At 44.7% G+C, this 26,143-nt stretch overlaps 1 long non-coding RNA gene across 1 annotated transcript; it reads left to right on the forward strand.

The window, feature by feature from the left end:
• The first annotated feature begins 7,256 nt into the window (after positions 1-7,256).
• LOC138985390 (uncharacterized) lies at positions 7,257-21,235 on the forward strand. The gene is made up of 4 exons (XR_011462448.1): positions 7,257-7,491; positions 17,022-17,106; positions 17,618-17,737; positions 19,089-21,235. It is a non-coding gene; the product is annotated as an uncharacterized lncRNA (long non-coding RNA).
• The last annotated feature ends 4,908 nt before the right edge of the window (positions 21,236-26,143 follow it).

Genomic DNA, 26,143 nt, shown 5'->3' on the forward strand with positions numbered 1-26,143 from the left:
GGTCTTTAATGATCTGGTCTGATTCTCCCTTAGCATGGTTTTCTAATTTACATTTCAGATCTCTGGCTAGCTCTTACCTAATTAAGAACCATCTAATGGGGCTCAGCAACTTCTACTATAAAATGTTCCTAGAGTCATCCCCAGAAGCCTAGGAGATGCCAATTATTGTATGAAAAGAAGCTTTATTAGGTCTTAAAAGTTGCCTTTGAGGAAACATACTCTTTCGTACTTATCTAGGCTATAAAGAAGAAATCAAATTATTTGGATGATTCCTAGATGAGTAGGCGCTTTGTCCATTGGTCTGGTGATCAGGACCAGGTATCCCTTCCAACCCCAAATAGAGGGAGACCAAGGCGGGCTGGGGGGACCACCTGTTGTCTGGGTTCCTAACAACCCAGCAAGTTCATGGCGAGTTACTATGTCAGGAATAATGAGTCCCTGGTGCCACGAACACAGTGACAGCAGCTAATGAGGCGGAACAGTGTGTGATGAAACAATGACATTTTTTTGAAGTCAGCAATCTGAGCTAGAGATCAATAAGTGTTTTCCAGGGTTAATTTACTGGTCACCATTACTGACACGCCATTAGAGCCGAGGATGAGTGCAGGGGTTCAGGAGGGGGCTTCATCTAGATAAGTGTTAAGGACATCAGAGGTTTATTTCAATAATCTGAAACACTGAGCATTAATCGTCGCCCATCTTCTTCAGGGGTCCGAGCACCCTTCAGTCAATTAGCCTTGCCCTCGCCCACACCATCTGATCCTCTCTCAGCCTGGATCCAAGATTCCATCCTGCTCGGCTGGATCTAGACAGGAACACTTAACGTCTACCTGCACTTATATGGGTTTCAGGGTTGAATGACTCCTATTTCTGTTTGGGGAAATGGTAACCAAGAGACTCATTTCTTTCTGTAATAGATATTGTATTATATTGTAGGGTTGTGCTGTGTATAAATCAGATAAAATTTAGAGTACCTGGGCTTTTGTCTTGCCTTTTTTCATGAGCTCAGAGTTTGAATCCAATAGAGTCTTTTCACCTCTCTGTGCCTCAGTGTATCTATCTATGAAACAGGGATAATCATATGTGCATGCATGCTAAGTCACTTCAGTCATGTCCAACTCTTTGCGACCCCATGGACTGTAGCCTACCAGGCTCCTCTGTCCATGGGATTCTTCAGACAAAAATACTGAAGTGGGCTGCCATGCCCTCCTCCAGGGGATCTTCCTAATCCAGGGATCAAATGCATGTCTCCTTCGTCTCCTGCATTGTCAGGTGGGTTCTTTTTTTTTTTTTTAGGTGGGTTCTTTACTACTAGCGCCACCCAGGAACCACAGGAATAATTATAATCACCTTGAAATCACAACTGGAGCTCATGCAATAAAAAAGAATGTTTATTGAACCCTTGTTAACTTACTCTCTAGGCACTGAGATAAATGTTTTCCTTGAGCCATCAGTTAAAATATGTCATGACTCCAGGTGGTCAATTCCATCTTTACTACTGTTCCCAGACAAAGAGGCAAAATGCTTAGGGTAGTTGAAATCTTCTTCCTATGTCAGTCCTTTGAAGTCTTTATTTTATTAATGTATTGCTATATATACATTAATACAGTTTTCATTCCAATCCCAAAGAAAGGCAATGCCAAAGAATGCTCAAACTACTGCACAATTGCACTCATCTCACACACTAGCAAAGTAATGCTCAAAATTCTCCAAGCCAGGCTTCAACTTTATGTAAACCATGAACTTCCAGATGTTCAAGGTGGATTTAGAAAAGGCAGAGGAACCAGAAATCAAATTGCCAAATCAAATTTCGATGATTTGTTGGATCAGCAAAAAAGCAAGAGAGTTCCAGAAAAACATTTACTTCTGTTTTATTGACTACACCAAAGCCTTTGACTGTGTGGATCACAACAAACTGTGGAAAATTTTTAAAGAGATGGGAATACCAGACCACCTTACCTGCCTCCTGAGAAATCTATATCCAGGTCAAGAAGCAACAGTTAATACTGGATATGGAACAACGACTGGTTCCAATTGGGAAAGGAATATGTCAAGGCTGTATATTGTCACGCTGCTTATATAACTTATATGCAGAGTACATCATGCGAAATGCTGGGCTGGATGAAGCACAAGCTGGAATCAAGGTTGCTGGGAGAAATATCAATAACCTCAGATATGCAGATGACACCACCCTTATGGCAGAAAGCAAAGAAGAACTAAAGAGCCTCTTGATGAAAGTGAAAGAGGAGAGTGAAAAAAATAGATGGGGAAACAATGGAAACAGTGGCTGACTTTATTTTGGGGGGCTCCAAAATCACTGCAGATGGTGATTGTAGCCATGAAATTAAAAGACGCTTACTCCTTGGAAGGAAAGTTATGAGCAACCTAGATAGCATATTCAAAAGCGGAGACATTACTTTGCTGACAAAGGTCCACCTAGTCAAAGCTATGGTTTTTCCAGTAGTCATATATGGATGTGAGCGTTGGACTATAAAGAAAGCTGAGCACCGAAGAATTGATGCTTTAGAACTGTGGTGTGGAGAAGACTCTTGAGAGTCCCTTGGACGGCAAAGAGATCCAACCAGTTCTTCCTGGAGGAAATCAGTCCTGAATATTCATTGGAAGGACTGATGTTGAAACTGAAACTCCAATATTTTGGCCACCTGATGCAAAGAACTGACTCACTGGAAAAGACCCTGATACTGGGAAAGATTGAAGGCAGGAGGAGAAGGGGATAACAGAGGGTGAGATGGTTGGATTTCATCACCAACTCAATGGACGTGAGTTTGAGCAACTCTGTGAGTTGGTGATGGACAGGGAGGCCTGGTATGCTGCAGTCCATGGTGTTGCAAAGAGTTGGAGAAAACTGAGTGACTGAACTGAACTGATTGTTATAATCCTTATAACCCTTATGCCTTCGAGTTGATCTGTAGCATCTTGAAAAAGAATTTTAAATGCCCTGATTACAAATGACTCTTCAAACAACCCAATTATGCCATATAGGTGACAACACAGTGCTGCAGAAAAGTGAGTAGCTTACAATTGTCTAAGTTGAAATCTAAAACTTGCCATGTTCCTGAAGTCTGAAATACCAGGAGTGGAGCCAAGTTACTTTTGCATCAATAAAAAGAAAAACAGGGTACCAGCTGAGAAGAATTATTTAATCTGAATTATGGGGAGCAAACAGTTTTCATAACTTTAAGCATTGCTATAAATCAAAAACAACAAAGGGAATTTAAAGTGACATCTGCCAATAGTTGTAACACACTATGTCCTAAAAGGTGAATTTGACCTAAAGGTATTTACATATATATGAAGAATATAGTCTTCTTAATAAATATTAAAGGTGTATATTTTACATATGAATGCACGTTTATATACTATGAGTGAGTGAGTAAAGTGAGTGAAGTTGCTCAGTTGTGTCCGACTCTTTGGGACCCCATGGACTGTAGCCCACCAGGCTCCTCCCCCATGGGATTCTCCAAGCAAGAGTACGGAGTGCGTTGCCATTTCCTTCTCCAGGGGATCTTCCTGACTCAGGAATTGAAGCCGGGTCTCCTGCATTGCAGGCAGACGCTTTAACCTCTGAGCCACCAGGGAAGCCCATATAGCTGGCTCACTGGAAAAGACCCTGATGCTGGAAAAGATTGAAAGCAAAAGGAGAAGAGGGTAGCAGAGGATGATATGGTTGGATAGCATCACCAATTCAATGAACACGAACTTGGGCAAACTCTGGGAGATATAGAGGGACAGGGAGCCCTGGTGTGCTTTGTCCATGGGGTCACAGAATCAGACATGATTTAGCAACTGAACAACAAATACATAAATACATTTAAAAGGAATACATTCTTTTTAATAAAAAAGAATAAAAATTTGATACATATTAAATAAAGAATAGATATTAAATATATTTAAGAAGAATCAGGTCTTTTATCCAAATTTCTGGAGAAAAAAAGAAAGACAAAGAGAAAGAGAGCAAGGATTAAAAGGTGCTTCCAGGAAGGATGAAGAGTTTCAGAGCTCATCATGAACGTTCATGAAGTACGTCAAGAGGAAAAGTCTCAGTGTCAGAATTGCTGATCTGCTGACCCTCTGGTGGTACAGTGACCCCTGAAATAACACCTTCTGGCGATTCTTCTGGGACTGATGACTACTGGTTCCAAAGCAAGATGCTTCTCACCCAGATGCTTCTCCCCCACAGTCAACAGTTCAATTGTTCTTATGTTAATTAGAACTGGAATTCATTAGAGAGATGCAAAGACCTCTCTGAATGGGAGACATTTAAGGCAGTAGTTTAAAAAATGGAATAAGACTTAAAATCCCAAATGGCAAGACACACACCCAGATATCCATGACAGACAGAAATAGATTGTACAAACACAACCCATATTTCAAGCAATGATTGCAAATCAATGGTGTGGTAGCTCCAGAATATAACCATAACTCAACCATTAGTAAAGTATATTAGAATTGCTACCAAAATAGCAAAATTTATCAAAATGAGGATGCAGCAGCATTAAGAAAAGTAAACCAGTTAAAATGTGTTTTATAATTTAGTTTTCTGGACGATAAGATACTTGAAATATAAAATAAAATAATGGCCAAAGTTTAGACATTGGGGGTATTATTGACCGTAGCATTTCAGCAGAAACCAGATAATGAGTCCAAAAGAGAATCAAATACAAGTGGCTATTGGCGGAAGCAATACTCTGATGATGACTTGGCCTTTCCTGGGCGTAAAAGGGCAGGACAGAACAGACCATATGGTGTCCTCCTGACCTTTCATGTTTCTGTGTAACTCTGTATTAACAAGGCAACAGCCAGTCTAAGGAGAGAATGCCATCTGGTGCTATAGAGATATGGAGCAGGATAATCTATTAGATGGATAATAAAGGCAAGGCTGTTGGAATGACACCCACCTGCCCAGGAACTATAAAAAGCCAGGTGCAGGACCTTGGGTTGATGTTGGCCCAGTTGTGAGCAGGGAAAGCACATCGATCCAATTTGCTAGGACTCTGTTTCTATAAAAGCAAAACGATCAACGTTTTCCATTGGATCATTTTCATAACGATGGAGAATAAGTTTGCTGCTTTCAGGTGGAACAGTCATTCTATTAAGGCCACCTATTGAAATGTGACATCACTGCAGATGGTGACTGCAGCCATGAAATTAAAAGATGCTTGCTCCTTGGAAGAAAACCTATGACAAACCTAGACAGTGTATTAAAAAGCACAGATATCATTTTGCTGATAAAGGTCCGTATAGTCAAGGGTACGGTTTTTCCAGTAGTCATGTACAGAAGTGAGAGTTGGACCATAAAGTAGGCTGAGCACCGAAGAATTGATGCTTTTGAATCGTGGTGCTGGCAAAGACTCTTGAGAGTCCCTTGGACAGCAAGAACATCAAATCAGTCAATCCTAAAGGAAATCAACCCTGAATATTCATTGGAAGGACTGATGCTGAAGCTGAAGCTCCAATATTTTGGCCACCTGATTAAGAGCTGACTCATTGGAAAAGACCCTGATGCTGGGAGAGATTGAAGGTGGGAAGAGAAGGGGGCGACAGAGGATGAGATGGTTGGATGGCATCACTGACTCAATGGACATGAGTTTGCACCAACTGTGGTTAGATGGTGAAGGACAGGGAAGCCTGGTGTGCTGCAGTTCACAGGGCTGCAAAAAGTCAGACACAACTTAGCAACTGAACAATTCCAGGGTAGCTACGGAGTGAGTTCACCTTCCATGAAGCAATGCTGAGTTAGAATATGCATCTGCTAACCCCAACCTTCCACTCCATCCCTCCCCCAAGCCCCTCCCCCTGTTCTCTATGTCCATGATTCTGTTCCTGTTTCATAGATAGGTTCATCTAGTGTACAGCACAGAGAACTCTATTCACTATCCTATGAACTATAACAAAAAAGAATATTTTAAAAATATATATACATGTAAAACTGTATCACTTTGATGTACAGCAGAAATTAATACAACATTGTAAATCAACTATATTCCAAATAAAAAAATATTGAAAAAACATTTAAAAAACCACTTTTAGTGAATTCCTAAACAGAAAACAAAAAGTTAAGAAAGAATATGCAAACATTTAGCCAAAGGAATTCCAGCAAAAAGTTTCCACTTAGGATAATACTTGAGATCATGACTTCAAGGACTTTAATGTTCTCAAGAAATATTTCAGGGCCAGGGAAAAAGATGGGTTTTCAGAATGAGGCATTGTTTCTGTCTGCAGCAAGCTGTCAAAGCTTTTGAAGGCGTTCTATAAACAAGGATGAAGCATTTAGGGAAACAGATTTATTGGAGCATTCCCGAGGACTGGAGAGTTTATCTAAGAGAGTAAACAAACAAAAGGTCCTGGTAGTGAAGCTGATAAGGAAGCCAGCACAGCCCTCCATATTCACCACACATCCAGGCCCTCTGCTGCTTGTGCCTGAGAAGGAACTAGCTAGACAGGTTTTCCAGACCCCTCTAAACATTCCTAAATCATTGCGCTCCCCAAATTACAGTCCTCAGGGGTCTCGTTTCATTTTCTGAAAATTGGTACCAGGCCACCATGGCTGATGAAATGAGGAGGGTATCCAAGCAACTATTGTGCTGTTTGATTAACGCTGAGAGGCTGCAGGGAAGGGCCCAGGCTCCAAGCGTCCCATCTGAGACCAGAGCCCAGGAAACCTCTGGGTTAGCCAGACTCCCAGGCTCTTGTTGCCCACAGATTCCATCTGATAATAATCTCATCATCTCCATCACCAGCCAGACATTTAACCAGTAATTTATCCTAATCCTAGGATTGAGCTGGGGGCCCTGAGCTCTGGCCCAGACTCTCTGATGAAACATCTGCAGGACTCTGGGAAAGACACTAGAACTTGTCTGCAGAATGGTGATGAAGTCCATCTATTTATTCAATTAAAATGTGCATTTATACCTATTATGTCCTGATAACTATTCTAAATGCTTGGCTTTGTATCAGGAAAATAACAGCAACCCAAAACACACAAAAATATCTGCCGCACAGTTCACTGTCTCTAGCAAGAGAAAACAGATAATAAAACTAAATTCATTCAATGAACAGATTACATATTAGGGCTTGAATTGTGCTCTTTCCCCCAAGAAAAGATTATTTGGGTTTAAACCCCAGTCTTCATAGCGTGACCCAATTGGGAGAGAGCATGTTTACAGAAGGAATCAAGTTGAAGAGAGGTCATGAATGCGAGTCTTATTTTCAGCATGACTGGTGTCCTTGTAAAAGGGAAGTTTGGACACAGATAAACGCAGAGTGAGCACAGCGTGAAGACATGAGGGGGATGCCGTTGGCACACCGAGGCCATGGAGGATCGCTGCCGGTGGCCAGCAGAAGCCAGGAAAGGGCCCTGTAACAGAGGCCTCACAGGGAACTTCCGGCCCCAGGAGTGACAGACAAGACGTTTCTGTCCGTGGTGCATTGCTGCACCAGCCCCAGGAAACTGACACAGTGGACTGGAAGGTGAGAAACGCAGTACGTGAAGACCCAGTCCAGGCGGTCGAGGTGCTGGGGAGACCATGGTGTGAAATGAGCAGGGGTGTGTCTATACAGACCTGCCTAAAAAATGCTGGGATCAAGCAAGGACTCAGAGGACTTTAGGGAACTAGGCCGGGGGTGGGTGGGGAGTTGGGGGAAGCCACTTCTGCAAAGGGACAGGCTGGAACAGTGGCAGCTGTGTGCCTGGCACAGTTGGGGGGGCGGGCAGGGAGGCCGGTCAGGGGATGGGGAGGTGGTCGGGGGTCACGGGGATCCCCTGAGTCACACAGGGGATTCTCCCCTGAGTGACAGAGGCACCACTGAAGGGTTGTAAGTGAAAAATCATACAAAGGTCTCCTTTAGGTTTGAAAAGAATAATTGGGTGCTCTGCTGACAACAGATAATAAGGAGAAAAAGAACTAGGTGAGCCAGTTAGAGGTGAGAGTGGAGAAGGGGAGCAGGGAAGCTCCAGCAAGCTGGAAAGGCAGTGCCCAGAGGTCCTGAGGGGTGGATGGGGCTCAGGAAAAGAAGAGAAAAGCAGAAGGTGACTCTGGTGTCTTTGAACCATGGACCGAGGGGCTGTCACATCTGAGACAAGGAAGATCACTGGGGAGCAGGTTTGGGGTCGGGGGAAGGTCAGGGTTCACGGCTGGGCCCGCTGGGTTGGAGAAGTCTGTCCCCCTCCCAGTTGAGATGGTCAGTGTGCAGCTGTGGGGGTGAGCCTGGAGTTGGGCGGCACAGAGAGGAAGGCTGGAGACAGGAACCTGAGTTGCCTTGTTACATGCTGGATGTAAAGTCAGAACTACTGAGGACCCTGTGGATGGGAGTGAGAAGACCCTTCCAGTGTTTTTCAAGGTACAAGGTCAGAAAGGGTCTGGCTGCAGAGGGTGGAGAAAAGGTTTTCCTTGCCTTGTTTTTGCACGCTGGCTTCGACCCCTAATAGAAGGCTTCCTTGGTGGCACAGTGGTAAAGAATCCATCTCCAGTGCAGGAGTCACAGGAGATGTGGGTTCAATCCCTGGGTGGGGAAGATCCCCTGGTGAAGGAAATGGCAACCTGCTCCAGTGTTCTTGCCTGAAGAATCCCGTGCACAGAGGAGCCTGGCTGGCTACACAGTCCATGGGGTCACAAAGAGACATGATCAGATACAACTGAGCAGACACCACATACACATTGCCCCCTGAAGTGTGGAAATCTGACATCTCCCCTGCCCAGGAAGTGTCACCTACCGGCGCCCGCAGAGGCATTTCCCACAGGGAAATTTACCTGGGGCATTTCCCACAAGGAGTCACACGACTCATCACAGCCTTCTGTCACAGCCTTCTGTCTCTGGATAGGAGCGAACTCCAAACCACCTTCACAACCACCATATAGGCTTTAAACCCCACTCACCTTTGGTGGGATTTCCTGGAACAAACACACCCACCACAGGATTCCTCCAATTTCCAGGGCGGGCCTGGAAAGGCGGTTAGCTCCCAGGTGCCCCACGGAAGCTGCACAAACCAGGTGACGGCTGAGTAGCCAAGCTGGCATCGACCCCTGACAGCATCTGGCTGCCTGCACGTGCCCCCGTCAGAGGCCACAGTGTCTCTGAGCTGCCCTGGTCCCAGGCACACGGGAACTGCATTTTCCAATGCACTGCAAGAGGTGTTCCTGTCTCTGAAGCCAGGGGGCACCCTGCAGAATCTGGAAGAAGGCACTCAGCATATTTTGTATTTATTGGGGCCTCTCTAGCAGCAAGCTGTGAGGTACAGGTCTCACCTCAATAATCCCCACAGCAGGCCAGGAGAGGGTTGGTAAGAATGCCAAGAGAGAGCAGAGAAATGACTTGCCTAAGGATGTGAGAGTTTGACTATATAGAAAGCGGAGCACTGAAGAATTGATGCTTTTGAACTGTGGTGTTGGAGAAGACTCTTGAGAATCCCTTGGACTGCAAGGAGATCCAACCAGTCCATCCAAAAGGAGATCAGTCCTGAGTGTTCATTGGAATGACTGATGCTGAAGTTGAAACTCCAATACTTTGGCCACCTGATGTGAAGAACTGACTCATTGGAAAAGACCCTGATGCTGGAAAAGATTGAAGGGAGGAGGAGAAGTGGTGACAGAGGATGAGATGGTTGGATGGCATCAACGACTCAATGGACATGAGTTTGAGTAAACTCTAGGAGTTGGTGATAGACATGGAGGCCTGGCGTGCTGCGGTTCATGGGATCGCAAAGAGTCGGACACGAGTGAGCAACTGAACTGAACTGAAGGTTGTGGGTGAGTCAGTCCTGGGTTCAGATGACAGTCCTGGACTTTTGACTCCTAATCTACAGTTTGGTACCTTTCTTCAGAAACAGCATCATAACAAAGGCTCTAAATTAGAGCATCTAATTTTCCTTATGGCACTCAGCCTGTCTCTTAACCTCTCCCTGCCCTGGTATCTGAATCCATAAAATGGGTTGTACGACACTTGTCATCCAGGTTGTCACAGAAATGTTATGTGCATTAATCTTCCTAGTGATCAGATTGTTTGGAAATAGCTGCTGTATGAATTCAAGGTTAAGGTCAAGGTCAAAGAAAATGACTCACCTATTATACAATGCATTAGAGAAACACATTGGTTTTACTTGAATGGAAGTAAGAAAGGTGTACTGATCGGGAAGCTTTTGATAGTAGGCATTTTATTTCTCCACATGGGACTAGTTTTCTGATGATGATATGTAGGTATCACGAAATACTTTAATTTTTTCAATGTCCAAATACTCTTCCAGAACCACCTTCCCATGTATTTGAAAGTGAAAGTGAAACTGTTAGTCTCTCAGTCGTGTCTGACTCTCTGTGACCCACCACGCCCCTCTGTCCATGGGATTCTCCAGGCAAGAATACTGGAGTGGGTTGCCATTTCCTACTCCAGGGGATCTTCCCAACCCAGGGATTGAAATTGGGTCTCTTGCATTGCAAGCAGATATTTTTTTAAGTGTATGAGCCACCAGGGAAGCCCCATGCTTTTAGTTAGATGTAAATGATTGCATATAGTCTGATTTGTTTTTCAGACAAACTATGCTAGATTTATTAGTTTTGTGACATCACAGTTGTAATCAGAGGAAATGAAGGAAGACCACGGGGAAGGTTTTTTCATTCACTTCTCCTCCTCTGGGTGCCTGTCCCAGTCCATGGTCCTCTGTGGTTCCTAGAGCAGGGGTGAAGCGTGGGTATACCCGCCCCCTCTGGGTCCCGTCTAGCTCCCTGTATCACTCTGGGTCGAGTGCTCAGGAGCTAATGGAGCCCACTGTGGAGTGTTTGCTTCTTCTGGTTGAGATCAAACATCTGATCTTTATCTGTGGTGACAGGCTTAATGCCTTTCTTCTCTGACAAATTTTCAGTTGAAGAGGAATGCAAACACTGGTATCGGTGCGGTTATATAAAGAACTCTTTTGCGCAAGCCAATATTGGCAGCTTGAGCCTTAATGAATAGCAGAACCCTGAGTAGCACCTCCTGGTAGAAGGAAAAATACAAAAAGAACTAAAACCCTGTACACCTTTTCCCAGCACTTTGATGGCTGTACTGGTATCTGATGGGGGCTGGATGTCACTTGGAGCTTTAGCTTAGACTAGCAGCATTGGGCTTCCCTGGTGGCTCAGATGGTAAAGAATCTGCCTGCAATGTAGGAGACCTGAATTCAATCCCTGGTTTGGTAAAATTCTCTGGAGAAGGGAATTGCAACCCATTCCAGTATTCTTGCCTGGAGAATCCCATGGACAGAGAAGCCTGGTGGGCTACAGTCCATGGAGTCTCAAAGAGTCAGACAGGACTGAGTGACTAGCTTTCACAGCAGCATTTAATCCCACCCTTCCCAGGGACGCTGGGTGTGCAGTTACACAGGGAGCAGATGAAAACACCAGAGAGGGCCGAATTCCTCAGAACTCCCCGGGGAATTAACTGGGTTTTTCTCTGGTCCTCAGAGTGGCTCTACCATTTGCAAATGCTAAGTTCTAAGCTCTTCTTTGGAGACATAACACTCTGAAAAGTACATTTGCCCACCATCTATCCACATGTCTTATGCAGGATGGACACAACTAATTTCAGCAGCTTTCTAAGTTGCATTTAAACTTCCCCACCAGGCCCTACGGGTCTCCAGAGGTCTGGAGACCACAGCATGGGAGACAAGGAGGGTGAAGTTGCTCCAGAGCGAGGACACACCAAGGCCCTGAACAGTAAGGAGTAGACCACAGTATATGGCAATATTTTAAACTGATTCTTTTTTCTTTTCTTTTTTGCATTAAAATTCATGTGCTGGAAGGAAATTTGAAAAAAAAATTACTTGTTAGCAATTTCTGACTGTGGCTTGCATATCAAGTTCCCTAGAGAAAACTTAAATTCTAAATCCACAATAAAGCCTGAGTTAACAGGGCCATCAGAACAATGCGAAATGTAAACCAAACTTTTAAAAACGATTTTGGGGGCTTCCCTGTTGGTCCAGTGGTTGAGAATCTGCACTTCCACTGCAGGGGACATGGGCTTGATCCCTGGTTGCGGAATTAAGATCCTGCATGTCTGTGAGGTGACGCCAAAAATAAACAAATAAATTTAATTAATAGCACCATCTTAAAAAACCTGTTTTTGTATAATAGTTTCAGTGTAAAATACACTGAAATCTTTGATATTTACTTCCTTGGTGGGATGGCCTTTTCTTTTCTCACCACCCTCCACATCAGTCACTTACATTAGAGCTTTTATTTAATGCTCCACTGTACTCTGCTTTCAGTCAAGTCCGACTCTTTTGCGACCCCATGGATTGCAGCCTTCCAAGCTCCTCTGTCCATGGGATTCTCCGGGCAAGAATACTGGAGTGGGTAACCATTTCCTCCTCCAGGAGATCTTCCCAGCCCAGGGATCAAACTGGCATCTCTTGCATCTCCTGTATTGCAGGTCGATTCTTTACTGCTGAGCTATCTGGAAAGTCCCCTTTATTTAATGAATCAGCAAATATTTATTAAGTGCCCACCGTGTACAGAGTAAACTGTTTGAATCCATTAGGAGGGAAGAAAAATCTGGATGGGAAGTGGTCTCTGCCCTTGAACCAGAATCTCTAACCATGTCAGCCATTCTGACCTCAGAGCACTTAGGTCAGAATCCCTAGTTGGGTGTGAGGCTTTGTGGCTGTTGACCTGATACTCATAGCATTTGGCAACCAATTGATGGGTTCCCCTTTCTCTTCATGCCCATGACCTCAGCAGATTATACCTTTTTAGGGAGTCTCAGTTGAAGTAGTAAGAAAATTCTTATGTCCTTGAGTGACAGCAAGCTGACTCCTCCAATCCAACCACACCTCACGTTGGGTTGATTTCAGCCTGTTTGGAAATCAACTCTCTTACTGTATGAATCATCTCAGAAAACAAGACAATCCATGCAGTTTGTTACCCTAGCCTGGCTCAGCCCCTCAGCACCCAAGCCCTCCAGCCCCTCCTGTTGACTGCTGGAGCTCAGAGTCACTCCAGCAAACTCTAGGGTTCTCAACCAAATGCAAGAAGCTTTCCCTTTTGTCCTCAAAGGGTAACTCTGCAACTCCTTTGGGCTGGGCGGCTGCCCACTGCAGTGTCCCTAACTGGTCCCTGAGTGCTGGTGAACAAACGCCCTCAGCTAAACTGTCTTCTGATGAAGACCGTTCAGGAATGAGAGGCTCCCAAAGGAAGAGCAACAGAGATCGGAACATAACCAATATCAGTGCTGTGCTAAGTCACCTCAGTCGTGACCAGCTCTGTGTGACCACGTGGACTGTAGCCCATCGGGCTCCTCTGTCTATGGGATTCTCCAGGCAAGAATACTGGAGTGGGTTGTGGTGCCTTCCTCCAGAAGATCTTCCCTACCCAGGGATTGAACCCACATCTCTTATATCTCCTACATTGGCAAGTGGGTTCTTAACCACTAGGGCCACCTGGAAAACCCAAGAATACTGGAGGGGGTGGTCATTCGCTTCTCCAGGGAATCTTCCTGACCCAGGGATCAAGCCTGGGCCTCTTGCATTGCAGGTACTCTTTACCATCTGAGTCACCAGTACATGTTTTTAATTGAATAAACAGGCAGATTTCATCACCATTTTCAGACAAGGTCTATACCTTTCCCAAAGTTCTGCAGATGTTTCATCAGAGAGTCTGGACCCAGAGCTCAGGGCCCCCGGCTCAATCCTAGGATTAGGATAGATCACTGGTTAAACGGTGTGTTTTTGACTCTTGATTTGGGACTTATGTTACTATTTTGGAAGTTTAAGTACCATATATATATATATGCAACCCTTTCAGGATTGTCTCATGTCAGCTGTGGTGATACAGATGGTATCGACTTGTTGCACATTCCCTTAAATTTGTTCTGGAATTTAAGAATTAGGAGACAAATTCAGCAGAAGTGCTGTGATCGTAAAAGTATTGAGTTAGGGTTCTGTTTTGTTATATAATGCCTTTTTCTAACATTACATGATTTTGTGAGTTTGGTAAATTACTGAACTATTCTATGTCAGGTTAGTTACCTGACATAAATGTTCTTACACTGGTGAGAGCAATACTCCATTTATTAAATAACCCAGGAATGGTAACATATACAATTTTATGAACTGTTGTCATCTTTTTAAGTTCTATATCATGACAGAGATTGTTGTTGAAGTAGTAACATACTTATTATTTTTATATTATTAAAAGATCCTATACTATAAAATCATATAGATTAGGGGATTTACAATGTTTACTTAAACAAGTACTGGAGAAGACTCTTGGACAGCAAGGAAATCAAACCAGTCAGTCCTAAAGAAAATCAAGCCTGAATATTCACTGGAAGGACTGATGCTGAAGGTGAGGCTCCAATATTTTGGCCACCCGATGTAAAGAGATGACTCATTGGTAAAGACCCTGATACTGGGAAAGATTGAGTGCAGGAGGAGAAGGGGATGACAGAGGATGAGATGGTTGGATGGCATCATCAACTCAGTGGACATGAGTCTGAGCAACTCTGGGAGATGGCAAAGGACGGGGAAGCCTGGCGTGCTGCAGGCCGTGGGGTCACAAAGAGTTGGACACGACTGAGCGACTGAACAACAACAGCAGCTGATACATGCGTTTGCTCTCTGAGGTTGTGGTTGGGTCTTGGACACTTCAGACCCTTCCCTTGCTTGGCAGAGACGAGTTCGTATCACAGCTCATGTGTTGTCCCAAAACATTTCCAAGAAGAGAGAAAATGAATTCACTGTGGATGATGTCTCTGATCAAAAATCTTGGTATGTTGACATTTTTATAATTTTAATAACTTTTTCCCTTTGGATTCCTCCTATGGGCCAAAAAGAGAAACACCTTTTCAGGTGGATATTATTTTTTATTGTGGTAAAATGTACATAACCCCAAATTTACACGTGTGCAGTTCGGTGGCATTAAATGAGTCACAGTGCTGTGCAACCGTCACGGCCATCCATTTCCAGAACTCATTCATCTTCCAAACTGAAACTCTGCCCCCCTTAAACAACCCCTCCTACCTTCCCCAACCCTGGGCACACCACCCCCCTTCTACTTCCATCTCTATGAACTTGGCTTCTCTAGGAACCTCAAGTATTAAGTGGAATCCTACAGTATTTTCCTTTTGCGCCTGACTTATTTCACTCAGCATCCTGTCTTCGACTTTTATCCGTGTTGTGAAAAGCATTCTTTTAATGGGAAGAAAAGTGAAAGGAAAAGAAGGAAAATCCAGAGTCATGGAGAATTTAAATCCTCTCTTATAAACATTTATGTTCAAGTAACTGATCCAAACCACATCTCAGCCTGTGGGAACTCTGAGGCTGGAATGCCGTGTGTTTCAGACCTCTGCTCACAGCCCTTCTCCCAACCAGACGAGCATCACAGTGAGGCCCCAACTGACTTTTTTGCTTCCAACTTTCTCTGTGAATTCCTGGTGGCAGTGAAGCAGCTTGACACAGCCCTCCAGCTCATGGTATTTCAAATGTTGCCTTTTCTGCATCAAGGGCCTTATTTGAATGTTTGATATACATACATCTTTACTTTGTTTTTACAAGAGGCATTTGGGCCAGGGTATAGAAAGGATACATCAAAGTGTCAAGGAAAGTCATTGGTTCACAGAGCTGTTTCTCAGGCTCTGTTTAGTCTTTGTCCCAGTTACAATGTGCACCTTAAGATCTGGCTCCTGAGAAGAAACTGTATATTACAGGCAACAACATAAATGGGGAAAATCAAAGCTCACCTGTTTCAGTTGTATTACCCGTGTGCCTTACTCCTGATGGCCACCCAGTGAGGCCTTTCTGCTTTGCCTTATTCTTGCTAACTCTTTGAATTAAGCCTGGTACGAGTCTTGGTCTTTTAACTATACCCAACACAAATTATTCCTAACGGAAGCATTCCCTCCCAGCGTCCCCATGGAGATGGAAATAAGTTCCATGTGCCCTCTTCCTAGCCTATATTTTAATAATGCACTTATTTCATCTCACAGTATCTCTCCCATTCAACTGCAAACACCACTCATTTCCCCCCAAAATGAAGATCCACAGAAAACTCACGCTTTCATTTGTCCTCTCCGTGATGTCGGGGAGAGACTGCAGTGGGCGAGCCCTGGGACTCACTTCAGGGCCTGGGAGAAGGTGGATTCAGCCAGAGCTGGTAGAAGGTGGTGGTGGTGGTGTGTGAGTGTGTGTGCACACATGTGTGTGTGTACCCCTGTGTGTGCGTTGGTGGGTAGATGTGGGCGGGGTCAGATTCTAGAGAAGGCGGGACTCAACCATGATCGACGGCTGGCAGCTCCCACAGGTCCAGTCTGGGGGCCCTGCACAGCCCTTTGAGTACATGCGTTCTCATGCTCCTCTGCAGCCGTCTAGGGTGGAGCCTAGTCAGCAGGGGACCCTCCCTGCACAGGGACACAGGTACTGCAGAGAGCAGGGAGCTGCTTGACTGGCACCCACAAACTTTGCTCTCTCCCTAGAAGCATGATCACTGACGTGCTGGCGACAGGAATGCTGGACCGCCTGGATCCCAAACAATTACTTTCCTCAGCTGTTAGATTTTCAAACGTGATCTATCGAGTGATGCTGACAGTAGATTTTCTGCCAGCAATAAAGGTGGCCTGATTCACAGAATAATTACTGTATGCAAATGAATGTGATTTTCCTCTGCCCTTTTATGGATGACTCTGCTCTGCCATTCATCAGGGCCACAAATTTCACTTGGGAGAAGATGGATTTAAAGAGACAGGCACCCCTGGAGCTTTGCAGTGAACTTACTAAATCCACACTAAGTGTCCTCATAAACAGGCTTGCCTGTGCCAGAGTGGGGCTGCCAGACTCTGACCTTTTGATCTGTGGATTGTTGCTGGGAAAACTGTTGCGAAAACATCTGACTTTGTGTGCTCCCAGGTCAGGGGTGCTTTGCTGCTTGGAAGAGCTGCTTCGTCCAGGTGCAGGGTGATTGTATGTGTGGATCAGGAGAACCTGGTGGACCTCCCCACCACCCACTGAACCCACTTTGATGTTGTTTATGCACCTGCAGGAGGGAACGGGAGGAGCGGAAAGCCCGTGCTCATATCCAGCGCTGGATCCGATGAAATTCCAGCTGAAGTGATGTGAAACAAGAGGTGGGTTTTTGTCTGACACTGAGGTGGAAGCAAAACAGACAGGAAAAGGAAGGAAGAAATGAACTGTTAGAAAAGCTTAAGTTCCACATCTTTGGGCCTGGTTTCTCAGGGACCTGGCAGCCTCCTCTTAAGTTGGTGGCATTTCTCTGTGAGCATCAGTGCCATGAGGATGTGGGAGGGGTGGGTTTGCCCTGGTTCCAGTGGGAGGTAAGACTGGCCAAGCCTGCAGGATGGAGTGAGCCGCTGGTCCCGATGCTGGGACCGGACCAGGCGGGCACAAGCTCGGGGAACATCCGAGGTCATCACGTGTCACTGCTAAAGCCTCAGTTCCCCAGGTTTCCCCCAGCACACGGCGTGCACCTCATCCTCCGAGTGTGGAAAAAAGAGGACCCTGAGCCAGTGTTATAAATGGAAGTGCCCATCTGTCAGTGGGCTGTCTTGTTACTCATATTGTAACAATATATTGATGTCAGCACATCCAGAACGCACTTTCTTCCTCTGTCACTCACAGAAGAAAGGCAAGACACATCCATGTTTACCTGCGTGCCAGCAGCAGACGCCGCTGGAGGCCATCACAGCCTTCCCAAAATAGAGGCCCCTTGATACCGACTTTCCTGAGAGGACAGAACAGGTGAGCGGGGTCTCCAGGAGTTCCTTCTCTTCCCGGACCCAGCAGGTCTTCCCAACGGCTCACATGAGGGCCAGCACATGACATTATTTGTGTATTTCTTTGATTTTTTTTTGCATATTTTTATTTAAATTAAAAAAAAATTCATGTTAAGTGTTAAAGGTTACTTTTCATTTACCATTATTAACCATAACTATGTGGCTCAGTTGGTAACCAATCTGCCTGCAATGCAGGAGACCCAGGTTCGACCACTGGGTCAGCAAGATCCCCTGGAAAAGGGAATGACAACCCATTCCAGTCTTGCCTGGAGAATCCATGGACAGAGGAGCCTGGTGGGCTACAGTTCATGGGATCACAAAGAGTCAGACACAACAGAGTGACTAACACTTTCACTTTAAGACAAAATTTTAGATCAGTTCTTGATTGTGATAACTTTTCATAGGAAAAGAAAATTTTCCGCCCTTCACAAATGATAATGATGAATGATACCTCTTTCTTTATAAGAATTGTGCTATAATGTGGAAGGCTAATGTTGGAAAGGTGATTCAGTATTGGATAACCACAATTTATAAAGCAGCTTTAACCTGGCATACTACAGATTTATACAGTCAATAAAACATTTATTGAGAATTGTTTTTGTAGGTAGAAGGGGAAACAACCAATTTCTCAAATGGAAATTTGAGAAATACTGTCATGAAAAACTAACTCAATTGAAAAAGTTCTAAATAACATACTTTTATAATATATGTTGATTTTTCATAGGTTTGCCAAAAATGGGTAATGACTTATTATTTGGGAGGAGTCAACAAAAGTAAGGTTGCTTATACTTGTGTTGCTAGATTTAAATGCAAATTGACAGGTTTAACTTTGGTTAAAGAAAGTCCTGAGATATAAGTAACAATGTGAAGAAGACATAAGAAATTAATAACTGAAAGAGGGTTTTATAAAACAAAGTAACTTGAGTGGTATTAATTCTCAACAAGTTGACTTATTTTGTTTAGCAGAATTGTCCATCACCCTGTGTAATGGGTTGAATTATGTCCCCTGAAAAGAATATGGTGGGGGCCTAACTCCCAGTACCTCACAGTGGGACTTTATTTGAAGACAAGTCTTTAAGGTCATCAAGTTTAAAAAAGGTCATATGGGTGGCCCTAATCCAACATGGGTGTGTGCAAAGTCCCTTCAGTCATGTCTGATTCTTTGCAACCCTATGGACTGTAGCCCACCAGGCTCTTCTGGCCATGGAATTATCCAGGCAAGAATGTTAGAGTAGATTGCTGTGCCCTCCTCCAGAGGATCTTCCCAACTCAAGGACTGAACCCACATCTCTTGTGTCTCCTGCATTGGCAAGCAGGTTCTTCACTACTCATGCCACCTGGGAAGCCCTGTCCAACACGACTGGTGTCCTTAAAAGAAGGGGAGAATTGGATGGGGTTACACACATGGAGAAGACTATGCCTCTACAAGCCAAGGAATACCAGAAATTGCCAGAAAACCAGAAGTAAGCAGGAGAGAGAGGGACCTGGAATAAATTCTCCTGGAGAATCACTAGACCTTGGACTTCCAGACTCCAAAACCATGACTGCATACATCCCTGTCGGTTAAGCTGCCCAGTTGGTGAGCATACTAATACCCCCTCCTGTTCTCACCCGCTGACTGAGACCTCCACCCTGCAGTTTTTGGGAAACCTGTCAGTCATATTCCATTACCTTTTGAGGCAATGCAGGACTGGCATCTTACTTTGTCACCCAGTCAGAGCATGGAGAAGAAACTGAGTTCCTCTTGGGGTGGAGGAACTCAGGTGGATCACCAAAAAAGCAAGAGAGTTCCAGGAAAAAAACATCTACTTCTGCTTTATTGACTATGCCAAAGCCTTTGGCTGTGTGGATCATGACAAACTGTGGAAAGTTCTTAAAGAGATGGGAATACCAGACCACCTGATCTGCCTCTTGAGCAATCTGTTTGCAGGTCAGGAAGCAACAGTTAGAACTGGACATGGAACAACAGACTGGTTCCAAATAGGAAAAGGAGTATGTCAAGGTTGTATATTGTCACCCTGCTTATTTAACTTCTATGCAGAGTACATCATGAGAAACGCTGGGCTGGATGAAGCACAAGCTGGAATCAAGATTGCCGTGAGAAATATCAATAACCTCAGATAGGCAGATGACATCACCCTTATGGCAGAAAGTGAAGAACTAAAGAACCTCTTGATGAAAGTGAAAGGGGAGAGGAAAAATGTTGGCTTAAAACTCAACATTCAGAAAACTAAGATCATGGCATCTGGTCCCATCACTTCATGGCAAATAGATGGGTAAACAGTGGAAACAGTGACAGACTTTATTTTCTTGGGGTCCAAAATCACTGCAGATGGTGACTGCAGCCATGCAACTAAAAGACACTCCTTGGAAGGAAAGTTATGACCAACTTAGACAGCATATTAAAAAGCAGAGATATTACTTTGCCAACAAAGATCCGTCTAGTCAAAGCTATGGTTTTTCCAGTAGTCGTGTATGGATGTGAGAGTTGGACTATAAAGAAAGCTGAGCACCGAAGAATTGATGGTTTTGAACTGTGGTGTTGGAGAAGACTCTTGAGAGTCCCTTGGACTGCCAGGAGATCCAACCAGTCCATCCTAATGGAAAATCAGTCCTGAATATTCATTGGAAGAACTGCTGCTGAAGCTGAAACTCCAATACTTTGGCCACCTGATGCGAAGAACTGGCTCATTTGAAAAGACCCTGATACTGGGAAAGATTGAAGGCAAGAGGAAAAGGGGACGACAGAGGATGAGATGGTTGGATGGCATCACTGACTCAATGGACATGAGTTTGAGTAAACTCTGGGAGTTGGTGATAGACAGGGAGGCCTGGCGTGCTGCAGCTCATGGGGTCGCAAAGAGTTGGACACGACTGAGAGACTGAACTGAACTGGGCTGGAGAGGTGAGTCTAGGGCTGCTGGCTACCATATCTTCCTTAGTGTGAGAGAAGCTAGCAACAGTATAAAGAAACAGAGGTAACATAGAGAAATAACCAGACTGAAGTGGGAGGGAAGGGAAGCTTGGTGGTGTTGGAATCCCTGATTTCAATGGCCCTCAAGGTCAAGTGCACACCATCTTCCCAACGATATCGCATTCCTGCCTTATGTGTGTGCTAGGTCACTCAGTCGCGCCTGACTCTTTGTGACTCCGTGGACTGTAGCTGGCCAGGCTCCTCTGCCCATTGATTTTTTCCCGGCAAGAATACTAAAGTGGGTTGCCGTTTCCTACACCAGGGGATCTTTCTGACTCAGGGACTGAACCCAAGTCTTTTGCATCTCCTGCATTGACAGGGTGATTCTTTATGACTAGCGCCACCTGGGAATCCCCTTCCTGCATAATGGCTTGTTCATTTCAGCACACAAATTCCCCTAAGCTAGTCTGAATTTCTGTTCTTGCAGGTAAACTCCATATTAATACAGTACTAGAAAATGAACAACATTTTAGCATTCCTATGTACCAAAAGTGGCGTTGGGGTCCCTTTTAGCAGGTACCTAAATTTATATCACAGATTAAAAAAGGTTTTGAAAACTATATGCTTTGTTGACTTAACATTATACTCAATGAATGTTTACCTGAAATCAAATTATATTGCCTTGGTATTCAAGGTTACTCTTGGAGAGGCAGTCAAGGCTTTAGTCATTCTGATGAGAGAATTTTATTTATCTCTCTATGCAAATTTTACAAGATATTTCTTTAAATCTTGCACTGTGTCTTTATAACACGTTGCAATGACATTGCACCAGAAGGAATATTGAGTTGCAATTTTAAATATCGCTCATCTTTAGCCAGGAACTCACTGAGCTGAGACAGCCAGTATCTGGGCATTTGTCAGCGCTTATGAGAGTCTTATAAATTCTCCTCTAGACTTTTCCAACATTGTCTGCATTTGTTTGCCCCAAGTTTGTACCTCCCCCAGTTCAACCTGCTCCCGCCACAACATTCATCTTCTTAAACCTCATTCAATCATCCACTTGGCCATACATATGGCAGTTTGTGCATCACACTTCTATCGTGTGTGTATGCATGTCCATTACTCTCATCAGTGCTGAGAAGGTTTAGATCCCAAAATACAATGCTTGCCCCCAGGAGTTTTCAGTTAGGGCGCCGTTCCTGCTAGTCTACCACTCCAAAAGCGGTTAGTGCCTGCCACGGCTGGTTGGACAAAGTCCAAATGCCTTAGCTGACCAAAGTGTCCCTTAGCAGGAGTTGGAAGTGCAACTTACTCAAACATGGAAAATTTAGCTGGCATCCGGGTAGGTAATCAAATAAGCTGCCAAAACCCGGGAAGGTGTTAGGAGTTGGAGCCCAGAAATTCACGACAGACAAATGATGGCCTGGGGAGATACACAGCTGCAAGGACTCAGGCGTGAGTCAGCCCCCGAGTGGGGGAGCTCCCTTGCAAATAGATACTCAAATGTGGATGACATCAGACAGGAAGCATGAAAGCGCAATTGTTTGCCACCCTTGGGAAGTCAACCAAATGGCTTAATGATTTATTCTTATTCTTGGTTCATTCACTCAGTCGTAATGTCACCGAGTATGGGTTATATTTGCCAGTCTGGGTCCAGAGGACAAGCTAGGGCAGCTGTGGTCTGGAGAGGAAGGAACATGCCCTGGTGAGGTGGGTGATGAATGTCTATAAGCACAGCAAAGGGTGCCCATCAGCAGTTTCCCACAGCCGAGAACGGCAGCACCGTCTATGAAGCAGGAGAGAGTCCTTCCCTAGAACCAGAGTGCTGGGGGTTGTCCTTGACACCTCCAATGCTTGGTGTCAGCTGTTTCCCTCTTTCTTTCCCATAGAGACTAGTTCCACTTCTCCATCCCCTTGACTCAGTGACCCATCCTTGACCATGAGCTGTGGGCAGAGATGACTGGTGTCATGTCTAACTCAGGAACGAGTCTCTGAATTCTCGTAGCCCTAATTCAGCTGTCAGCCAGCTTCCAAGTGGAGAGTCTCCATCAGCCTGGAGACTGACTTGCTGCTGACTTGCTGTGGATGTGGAACTTGAAGGTGGAGTTGCTCTAAGAACTTCTAAACTGTCAGGATGTTGGTGCTCTTTGCCCCATGATGCAGCCGGGTCACCCTGAGCTGAGGCTCCTCCATGTCCCAGCGCTGTGCAGTCCCTCAGCTGTTCCTGCTGATGCTGCTTCCAGGTACGTGCTATGTCCCTACCCTTCTCACTGTACACTGCTATCCACCCAGCCCTCTTTCGCCACGGGTCCTCTTCCTCTCTGGCCTCCCTGTTTCGACTTTTGGTCACTTAAATAGATATTAGAATGATCCTTTTATAGTTCAGCTAAATCAAGCCGCACAGTCTCCATCCTGAAACCCTCCCCCAGCTTCCCATTAGACCTGGAAGATGTACTGCTGCCCAGGGTCCCCACGGGGCCAAGAGCCCACGTGGTCTTCCTCCCACCCACCTGTCCTCACCTCTGGTCACGTCACCCTTGTTCATTACTCCAGCCTTTATTTCAAGTCCCCACACTCCAAGCTGCTGCCTTTGCCGGGAATGTGCTTGCCTCGACCTTCACTCATCTAAGTCCTTCTCTGAAATGTCACCTCTTCAGAGAGATCTCTCCTGACCAGAACACCCCAGGAGCTTTCTCTCCCCACACGTGTTAATTTTCTGCAGAGCACTCACCGCCATCTGATGTTTTTCTTGCTTACGTGTTTGCTTGTTTTCAGTCTATCCCCATGAGGATGCGAGCCCATCTGAAGCAGGGGCCTTGCCTTGCTTGTTCAGAACTGTATTTCCTAAAGCAGAAGGAGATCTGGAGTCAAAACGTGTAGCTCTCATGCTTGAGGGAGTGGCTCTGCATGTGAGGGAAAGACCACGAGCCCAGGGGCGCCAGGCGACCGAGGAGCAGCAACCATCAGGGATGTGGCCCAGCGGCTTTCCTGGCCACCTCTGTGCTCAAATTGACCCAGTGAGCTGTCCTTGACAATGTGGGCAGAGATGATTGGCATCATGTCTGTGCAGAAGCATTGACAATTCAGGGATGAGTCTCCGAATTCTCTGATCCTGCCTTGGTGATCGGTTCTGTAAAAATTAGACGTATGGCACGTAAGTGAGGTCTTTCCTCTTTCTCTTAAAAGATTTTAAGAGGAAATGAGCTTCTGGAGCCGCACTTTGGAATGAAAGTGGTGAAGAATTTCAGAGCATGATAATAGAATACTCTTCTATTTGTGAAAGTCTCCTTCCTGGAGACCTTTAAAAATGGGATACCATCAAGATGGAGTTTAATTTTTACTCTGTTCTGAAATGCAGTGGTGATGTTAACAATCACAGCCATGAGAGGTTGCTCAGAAAGTCACCATCCCACATCTCTGTGCAATATTGATTGCTTGGAACCAGAGGAAAGCTATACACTTTAATAACTATTTCAGTGTTTTTCTCTTTTACTTGAAGACTGTAAGGAAATAGCACTCAACAGAAATGGTGGGATTAAATGAGGATCAGCCCGTCTTTTCACTGTTGAGGACATATTTAGACTTGTCTTAATAGGGTTTGCATGCTTTAGCTTTCCATGACTTAGCTTTAAATACTGTTTTGCAGCAGGTAAGGATCCTGTCGGGGCAAAAACACAGGCAGCTTTTTGACACTGCAAAATGTCAGACCGTATGGATTGAAGCTCCTTCCGGCTCATTTAAAACAGCATTTGGTTTATTTTTTTCTACTTTATGATGTTACATCTTCCTTTCTGCTCTTAGACAATACCACTATTATTTCTTCTGACTCTACTTTTTCTGGTTAAAATGGCCTATTAAGTTGGGAACTTAAAGGTTGTTTAAAATGGGGTGAGACATTCAAAACAAGGAGCAGGACTGGGAAAGATTCTGGTTCTCTTAACCCAACATATTCGGGGAGCCTGGTGACTTGTTTTATGGGCTATGTGAACACGGCGAGCTATCTGATACAACCCTGACGCAGCCATAAACTTTGTTTTAACAGACATTTAAACAAAGCCTGCTCATTCTTAAGGTTATTGAAATTGATCACTCGCTACCTAGACTGGAACCATAGAGAAATTTATTGAGCCCCGAGAGGGCTGGCACTTGAGCCGCTTGCCAGGTAAACCGAGGCCTGGGAGGCACTCAACACAGAGCAGGTGGGGGCAGGGGTGTCGGGCTCTAGCTTTTAAGTCTCCAGAGCTCCGGCCACAGGCCACTTGCTGGCCAGGTGGTACAGGTTTTTGTTTTGTTTGGCTTTTTTGGTTTTGTCTTTTAGAATAGCAATTTAAGCTGGAGTGGCTGCTGTTGCTGCTAAGATTTTAGGCACACTGCCAGACATTTTCTTCACAAAGAAGAATGGGCAAAAGCCAGAAGCCTGCTGATTTTGCTTTGGTTGCGTGTATGATTTTTTTCATAGCTTCCCGGTTGGTCCTGCCTGGCCTTTTGTCTTCAATCTTAGTGATAAGCTTATCAGAATCCCAGCCTGTTGTCTTTGGTTGATGATTGCCGCATCCTTCTAATGATATAATTCTAAAAGAATTCGAGGAAGGAGGATAAGATCCAGGCCAGCTTGGGAAAATCCAATGTAAAGTAAATTCTGGAGGGGAACCCCATGTGCCAGGCCTCCTCTGCCGCCCTGGGTTGCTGGGACGGCTTGACTTCTCCCTTCCTCCCCTGCTCCCAGTCAAGGAGTTCTTCCTCTGAGTCTTGGATATATTACCTATACTCACAGGTTCCTACACTTCCCAAAACTGGCCAAAGGGTTGCAGACATACCGCTGGTGAACAGTTAGAAAAAAATAGATATTTTTTCAGTCATAGCATCCCACGGTGTCTCCACGTACAGTCTCGTGACACATGACAAATATAAAATGGCGTTTCTTAGAACTTGTCAAAAATAAAATCCAGGTTGAGTGTGAATTGCCTTTGGGAAAAAAAAAAGAATAAAAACAATCTGGAGTCTGTGTTTCAGGGTCACCCAGCCTACAATTGGGGTGAAAGGTGAAGGAGAGGAACAAATTGTTAATTAGGGGATGTTAAATAAGACCAGTGTTAAAAAAAGGAGAAAACCCAGTTGACTTCCACTTTGTGAATCAGCATTTAAGACATTATTTTCTGATTTATTGTGGAGGGGGTGGAATTTGAGATTTTCTGTTTGAAGGAGTTTTAAAATTCAACAGATCACAAAGAAAACATGTCTGTGAACTGCACTAAGAAGTAAAATTAGCATGTGTTAGCACAGAAATCATGTAACACTCAACTAGCAATGTTTCCGGCACAACACGGAAAGCTTTTCCTGAAGAACACTGTATTAAAATGACTCCTAATACTTTGACTGTTTTAGAACACAAAGTTTGCAGGGTTGATTGCAATTACAGAGTGCTTTCTTTTCATTTCATTTTGGTTTATATACTCT

This window comes from Bos mutus, chromosome 24 (genome assembly GCF_027580195.1).
Source record: "Bos mutus isolate GX-2022 chromosome 24, NWIPB_WYAK_1.1, whole genome shotgun sequence".
In the NCBI taxonomy this organism is placed as follows: Eukaryota; Metazoa; Chordata; class Mammalia; order Artiodactyla; family Bovidae; genus Bos; species Bos mutus.